Genomic DNA, 8,497 nt, shown 5'->3' with positions numbered 1-8,497 from the left:
TGCACTCCCACTTGTCTAAATACACATTCTAATTAACATTGTGTTTATGGAATGTTAATTTAGCAGCCAAAGCAACCCGTTTTTATACTTCATAGGTGAACATGCTACTTGCTACTTCTTGTTGACTGAAAATGACATCACAGTTGCTCAGAGCTCAGGGATTGACCAATCATTGCCCAGTTTGTGAATGTCATATGACCAAACTCTTAAAAGCACCTTTGTTATTAATCACCTGCATGATTCAACAACAATAAAAAGAAACATAGGGATAGTGTTCTACCAGAAAGACATATGCAAAAGTCAGCCAAAAGTTTGTTTTTTTTTTTCAATTTTTTTCCAAATAACTTGCAGGAGCCAGCCAATCAAAGCTTTTGTAGTTTCTTAAAGTGTTGGACAGGACTGCTTGTCTTCCATTTGTCAAACGACCCAGACTGCCTTCCTTCATCAGTCACGGCAATAATTCAACCTTTTTCTATGCAAGCATATAAAACTCAAACTGGTTAAGACAAAAATGGACTGAGAGACCTGTATTAAACATTAATGCCTGGCTGAAGTAGAGAGTCACAGCATGCCCTTGGTAAGGGTTCAGGGCAGGAGCGACCTGGGCCAGTAACGCATATGAATCTTTTACAACATAGGCCAGACATGAGGTGTTATTATTATCTCTTTGACCTCGCTAGACTTTTTTCTTTCTTTCTTTTTTTTTTATTATTATCCTTTCTGCCCCCAATGACACTCAACACTTTCCCTTGTAAGTCAGCAGAGATGTTTATTTTTCCTGTGTGGTTTTAGTCACACTCCAAAGTACATATTTGTCAGGTTTATTATAAGAAATAACTGTTTATGCACAATATATGCAGCTCTTTTCTTATGTAGTATTGTAGATCGTGACTATGCAATTCACAAAGTATAAATCAAATAAAATAGTTTAGCTAGTACCCTGGCCACAAAATTAGGTACACCAGTTTACTGCACACTGTATGTCTTTATAAAGATAATACTACAAAGCGATGATTAACTCAATTAACACTGTATATCTCAGATCGGGGTGTTTTGTAAGATATTAACGAAACATCTCGATCTGAGATATACAATAAGAAGAATAACTTTTTAATATGACAAAATTCTAACCATAATGACAAACGTACATTGTTGTACGTTTTGCTTTTTGTGACATCTGTCTTGCTGATAAAAAAAAGTTTAATTTTTGTTGTCACATACCTAATTATAGTGTGCAGGTCGACCTAATAAAGTGGCCAGGGATATATCTGTGCTATGCTTACTGAGTATATAAACACATACAGTACATACATAAATATGTACATATATACATACATTACATACATACTGTACATACATACTGTAAATACCTACAGGGTTACTTCATACAAACATTCTGAGAAATTAATTAAAATATAAGACATGGGATGTCTGGAAATGTACTGTAAAAGATTATAAGCTTATTGCATGAATTTCTCTGTGGTGTGACAATAATTCTTAGCTTATCTCATAGGTGAGCTTAAACTTTTTGACCACCTTCTGTGAAAAAGTTCTCTCGCCTGGGTTTGACAGTGATTTTGAAATCCAAAGGCCTCAATGTCAAACCGTAGGCACAATTTAAGGACAAGTCTTCATCGGGACATTTCTCAAAGTGGCATTGCTGAAGAAGGATTGCGAAGAATAAGAAGATCTCCACCTTGGCAATCTGGTCACCGATGCAACGTCTTTTTCCCGCTGAGAAGATCATCACGTTATTGGTGAGATCCTTGTCTAGGGAGCCACTCTTGTCAAGGAACCGTGAGGGGTCGAAGCTCTGCGGGTCCTTCCACTTCTCTGGATCGTGATTGATGGACCACTGATTGATGAAGACCACCGTGTCTTTTGGAATGCGTAAACCCTCAATGGTAACATCGGAGGTGGTAGAGTGGGGGATGGTGACTGGCACGAAACTGCTGAATCTCATTGTTTCGTAGATGAAGGCGTCCAGATAGGCCAGGTGACACCTGTCTTCAACAGAGGGAAGTCTGTCGGGACCCACCACCTTGTCCACCAGCGACTGGAGTGTCAGTTGGATTTCAGGATATTTCACCAGGAGTAGTAGTATCCAGTCAAGAGCGGTGGAAACAGTATCCAGACCTGCACCGATGACATCTGCCACTGTCCCCTCAGCATAGCCCTGAGTGAGTCCCTTGTCACTCTCGCTCTCCTCAATAACCCCGATGAAAGCATCGCTCATATCCCGGGTTACCTCGGGATCGAAGGTCTTTCTGTGCTCATCTACCTTTCCCTGAACAAACTTGAAAAACTCATTGTTCAGGTGTTTGAAGTTCTTGAAGACACTGCGGACGGGATTGGGAAAGGACTGAAGCCACGGCATCACGTCCACCAAGCTGCCAGCTCCAACAGTCTGCCCAAAGTCGTTTACCCTCTGTAAAAGGGCCCTGAACTCAGCATCGTCGTGTCCGTAACGTTTTCCAAAGCACAAGGCACAAATCACATTGGCTGCAGCCACTGTTAGCTCGTGGGCGGGATTAAAATAATGACCCTGAGAACCTCGTTTAAGGAGAATATCGACCAGTTCTATGGCTTCGGCTGTTATTTGCCACTCAAAAGCTTTTTTGGTTTGGCTGTTTGCAGATGAGAATGCTCTGATGGTGGATTGAGCAATTTTCCTGTGCATCTTCCATTCCTTGCTGTAACTGGTGAAAGTCAGGCTTTTCCCTCCTGACACATACTGAAAAGACACAAAGTTGGGCCTGCCGGCAAATTCCCTGCTGTGCTGAATCAGAGCCTGGCGTATGGCCCTGTCGCCATTCAGGACCACAATGTCACTGCAACCAAGCCTTATCTGGTACACGTTTCCATATTTCTCAGCTAGTTTGGCAAAGGTGATGTGAGGCATCTGGCCCAGCTGCATGGCGTTGCCCACCACGGGCCAGGCGAAGGGCCCCGGCAGTCTTTTCTTGAGCCTCAGGTTCCTCAGCCAGAGGCCGACCTCCAAGCAGATAAGAAAAAGAAAAGTTGTAAGCAGAGCAGGCTGGAGCTGTCCACTCCACTCACGAGCAGTGCTGCTGCTGCCCTTCGCAGCAAACTCCGCGTCCATGTGAGCCATCGTCTTATCTTTTGTTGGATGTCCACCTTTGCGTCCAAAGAAAAGACTGCTCACTTCCAATCATTCTGGGAGATTCTTCTTCAGTTAATGAAGTCACAGCCAAGGCCTTTCTTGTGTTAGGTCATTCTCGATCAAATAAAAGCAGCGCTCACGATCTCACACTTAGACTGAGAAGTCAGCCGTGGCGCGACTCGTCTTCAGATGACCTGTTTAGAAGAAAGCAGATTCAAGCCTTCACTTATATGTATCCCTATGGTGGGAGGGGTCCGTGATTTTTTTTTTAAGGTTACTCCCCTCCCTTTTTGACCACAGTTTGCAGACCTTAGTCCAACTTAGGGCTCCTTCCAGCAGCATCCCCTGTAAAATGACAGCTAAGCAGGAGATGCTTTATACGCCCGGTTGCCAAAACTAGGTATTTATGGTTTATGGTGTGAACGAGATAAACACTGTGAACGAATCAAATATTTCTACCCAAATGAAATATAAATAAATTCACTGAATTACACAGTGTGTTTTGGAGGCTGCTTGATATATTCTCATCCCTGCTTTCCTTCAAACATTATACATTTTAGCAGGTTTGTTCTCAAACATACATTGCCATAAAAAGTTTTAAAATGTGGATATTATACAAACTACATGCTATCTCATGACCCTGTGTAATGTGTGGTCAATTAAAAAAAAAGTCTGCTGTCTGTATTGCACTAATTTCAAACAGAGTTTGGAACACAAGTTTGTCGCATGTGTGCAAATGAGTGCTTTTGCAACAAAATAGATTGCAAAGTTATTGTCTGGTGGTCAGGTTACATGCAGCCACAAATCTAATAGCAAACAAATAGACAATAGTGGCATCATTTTGCTGCCACATGTTTGATTGTATGGCAGACATAATACATTGTGCAACTTCACACAGAAGACTCGACTTTGGGATTTCATCTCATTACAAAGAATAACATGAAATTAAACCCAGACACGCAAAATATTCAAAACTTTTTATTAAGATAATCAGTATTCATTTCTGATATAGTTTATTTTGTCATCATTTAAAGCTATCACATGAAGCCCCTACTGGGTTGCAGAAGCTACACAAGCACCGAGTGAGACGGCGGCAGGAACATCCGTGTAGCTTTGAAAAATTTGTAAACAAACATAATCATGATAATGCCTCATGGGGAAAAAAAACATGGCGCACATCTGTGCTGTGTGCATTGGTGGGAGCAGTGTTTGGCAGGCGGTGTTCGGGGGAACACTGGCTTCATAAAAGTTCGTGCACATTTTCTCTGATGAATGTTGATGAAAGACTTCCTCTTCACTTCCAACTTCTCTTTTCTCTTTCACCATCCCTCTTTATTCAATGTCTTCACATGCTTTGAATACAGTAGATGATACAAGACAAATAACATTTATTCTTACGGTAATTATTCTCCTAAATACTTACAAAACTATGTTGCAAAAGTGAACAGTTTGGAATAGAGGTGCAATTTATAGTTGACAATCGGTCACATGACAAATTAATTGATCATTATTTTTTAGACTTAAAATTGCCCAAACGCTCAGAATATCAGTCTCTGGATTACAAAGGTTCTCAGATTTCTTTTTTCCTGTATGTATGAAAGCAGAGTGATTATCATTGAAAACATTTGCATAAATCTGCTTTTACTTTGGATAACAATGGTCAACATTATTGCTGATTTTTTTGACATGCCAGTAAAGCAAATTAGTCACCAGTTCATGAAAACCAAAACAAACAAACAAAACTATCAGCAATTTTAATTTGAAAACTGTCCTAGTCCTGATTAATTATCCGCAAAATTATTGATGGATTAATTGTTTAAATGATTGTTAGTTGCAGTCCTGTATAATATGTTACAATGAGAGCAGTGAGTGTAACATTCATAAGCATTTCTTACATTAACATGTTAGTTTTAATAGATATTAAAAAGTCCATAGATGCCCCTGTGCAGATCCTACAACTTCATGCAAACACACACATTTAACTCTTAACATTGTGTACAAAATTTGGAGAACTTTTTTAACCTCTTGCTTTGCTGCCAAAGGTCCAGTGACCAGAACTCTCCCGGTGTAAAATTACACATTTGACTGCACACACCCAATGCATGTTTAAATACATTAAATAGGAACATTTTATAGGACTTTGTGGAGGTATGCTAGCGCGCACTTTTTAACGTCACTGGTTTCGAAGTGTGAGGGAGTCTCTGCTGGCCTTGAGTCACATTGCTGATGCATGCGGCTCACGCTGGGGAAACCAAGCCAAGTAACTTTCCTCTGAGCTTAGCAGTGACACAGTATCGGAGGGGCTTCAATGAGAGCCCGTAGGAGCAATCCTGGGTGACGGGCTGAGAGGGATCGCTCTTTAAGGCACACTGGTGCAACAAGGCGGCCGTGAATAAGAACACTTCCACCTTGGCAATCTGGTTACCGATACATCGCCTCTTACCTATTGAAAAAATCATAACGCTGTTGATGACGTCCTTATCGAGGGTCCCGTTCTCAGCCATGAAGCGCGAAGGGTTAAAGATATGAGGATCTTTCCATTTCAGGGGGTCGTGGTTGACAGACCACTGGTTGATGAAGACCACCGTGTCTTTGGGGATGCTGAGACCTTCGATGGTGACGTCCGAGGTGGTGGAGTGAGGGATGGTGAGAGGGACAAAGCTGGTGAAGCGCATGGTCTCGTGGATGAAGGCATCCAGGTATGCCAAGCTGCTTCGGTCTTCAGTTGAGGGCAGTCTGTCTGGACCCACCACTTTGTCTATGAGGTCATGCAACTTAGCTTGCTCCTCGGGATATTTGACCAGCAGCAGCATGATCCACTGCATGGTGGTGGATACCGTGTCTTGTCCTGCTCCAATCAGATCTGTCACCGTGGCTTCTACGAACTCTTTGGACAGGCCGCTGTCTTTTACATGCTCTATGACATTGATGATTGCATCGCTCATGTCTCGGGTCACATCTGGGTCGAAAGACTCTCTGTGCTCCGCCACTTTATTCGTCACATAGCCGAAAAACTCCTCGTTGAGGTTCTTGAAGTTTTCGTAGATGCTCCGGACCGGGTTGGGGAAGGATTGAAGCCAGGGCATGACATCAACCAGGCTGCCCGCTCCAACCGTTTCTCCAAACTTGTCCAGCCTCATCAACATGGTCCTGAACTCCGCATCGTCATGCCCGTATCGTTTGCCGAAGCAAAGAGCGCACAAGACGTTAGCGGCAGCTACAGTCAACTCATGAGAAGGGTCAAAATACCGTCCATCTGTGCTGTGTTGCAAAAACGCCCGCACCAGATCCATCGCCTCAGCCAGAACGTGCTGCTCAAAGGCTTTTTTGGTCTGGCTGTTTGCAGAAGAGAAGGCTCTCAGGCTGGACTGGGCAATTTTCCTATGCGCCTTCCACTCTTTGCTGTAATTAGTAAATGTCAAGCTTCTTCCTCCTGAGATCATCTGGAAGGAGGGAAAGTTCGGTCTCCCGGCAAACTCCTTGCTGTGCTGTATCAAAGCCTGACGGATGGCCCGTTCTCCATTCAGGACCACAATGTCACTGCAACCCAGCCTTATCTGGTACACGTTACCATACTTTTTGGCCAGTTTGGCGAAGGTGATGTGAGGCATCTGGCCCAGCTGCATGGCGTTGCCCACCACGGGCCAGGCGAAGGGTCCTGGCAGTCTTCTCTTTAGCCTCAGGTTTCTGAACCAGAGGCAGGCTTCCAGACAGAAGAGGAAGATGAAGGATGCAACAAGAGCTGGTTGGACCTGTCCACTCCACTCTCTCATGATGCTGCTGCTCTTCACAGCAAAGTCAGGGTCCACTGCCATTGGGATAGATGTTCAGACACTGCTTCGAAAAAGAAGTAAGGGGGGTGTCTTTGGTATAAAACTCTATTTAAAATATGCTTTTAAATTGTGCCCAAATTAGAGACTAAAATTCAGAAAAGTTCATCAAATGCCAGCCAGTTTACTTCAACGGACTTTGGCTAAAGTTTTCCCCTTTCTTTTTTTTTTTCAGATGATTTAAGGTTTGAGTGTCTTACTATTCCTCCCTCCACCTTATATATTTTGCTGTGAGTGGGCAGGGCTCGAAGTAGATGTCATACTCCTCCCATTGTGGAAGTCCTGCAGACCCCCTCTACATGATCTCCCTGACTCTGAGCGCTCTCAGAGGCGAGCGTCATAACGGGAGTGCGCTCGCTAAACGAGCGCGGCTGGATGGAGGAGCAGAGACTTTGTAACTGGTGAAAGATTTAGTGGAAAACGTGTGGCGCCAATTTGTTTTGCTAATTGGACAACTGGCAAATGTTTGCAAATCTTTGCAACTTTTTGACTTGCTTTTTCAATTCCTGCTTTTTTGGTCTTTGGAAGACTGTGGTCAGAAAAATGTTGAAAACGGTTTGTGTGAGCTTTGGTTTGCAATTGAAGTTAATTTGTGCAATGTGGGTGACTGATTTAATGTGGTAAAAGTTTGTTTGATCAGTGTGGACTTTGAAGATTGTGCTGGCTGGTGTTTGTTGCTATTTTGAATGGGGTTGTGATGTGGATTAGTTTAGAAATCAACACTACAATATAGCTTTAAAATATGTTTTCTCTGTGTAAAATACCTCGATTTCCTAAAGTCGTGCTGAAAAAGGAAAGTATGTATTAACAAATAATTGAAATAAATGAGATTTGAGCTTTTATTTTTACTTTTAAGAAAGGCTACAAAGAAAAGATGTTGTAATATGCCATTTTCTGTTTACACCTAGGTTTGCACCTGCATTTTCACTCGAAGATGAAAAAAAACGAGTTAAACACAAAATCATGACAGGCAGACAAAGTGATCATTCTGTTTTTTGGCTACAAGTTGTTGACTGACAATAAACAACCACAATAATTAAGATAAGGCAGTATCGGTCACACTGCAAAATATAATATCATGGAAAGGAAGGGGAAAAAAACAATAAAATCACTGCATGAAAAATACTTTATGTGCAGACATATCAAATATTGATGCAGTACTGTATCTGACTTCTGCCACATCATCACTTTTCTTGCTGCACATATATTCTAAAAGATGGGTTTCTTGATCACTGCACTGGTATGTTCAGATGGCCCACTTTTATTTAGTGGCAATTGATAAAAAAAAAAAAGGCGAGATAAAAAGCTTTAATCCTCCCTTGAAGCATGGTGCAAGAGTGATTCTGATACCAAATGTTTAAAGGTACAATATCATGTCAACTACAGTATTGATTACAAAGAGGAAGTCAACCCGCACGTTTTCTTGAAAACAATATGCTCTATGCGCTTCCAATTGTCTACATACAACACTCGGATTAATATTGCGTTTCTGTAATATGAATTAGTATCTATATTCAACCGCTTTTATTCATCTCTGCCACTT

General features: G+C 42.0%; 2 pseudogenes; both read right to left on the bottom strand.

Annotated features, from left to right (window-relative positions):
- Positions 1–805: 805 nt before the first annotated feature.
- LOC148413000 (cytochrome P450 1B1 pseudogene) lies at positions 806–3,307 on the bottom strand (annotated as a pseudogene).
- An 821-nt stretch (positions 3,308–4,128) lies between these two features.
- Positions 4,129–7,110, bottom strand: LOC148412999 (cytochrome P450 1B1 pseudogene; annotated as a pseudogene).
- Between the last annotated feature and the right edge of the window lie 1,387 nt (positions 7,111–8,497).

This window comes from Hippichthys cyanospilos, chromosome 14, assembly GCF_059441005.1.
Source record: "Hippichthys cyanospilos isolate Australia breed blue-spotted pipefish chromosome 14, RoL_Hcya_1.0, whole genome shotgun sequence".
In the NCBI taxonomy this organism is placed as follows: domain Eukaryota; kingdom Metazoa; phylum Chordata; class Actinopteri; order Syngnathiformes; family Syngnathidae; genus Hippichthys; species Hippichthys cyanospilos.
Note: the sequence above shows the minus strand (reverse complement) of the source record. Positions and strands in the feature narration are given on the sequence as shown.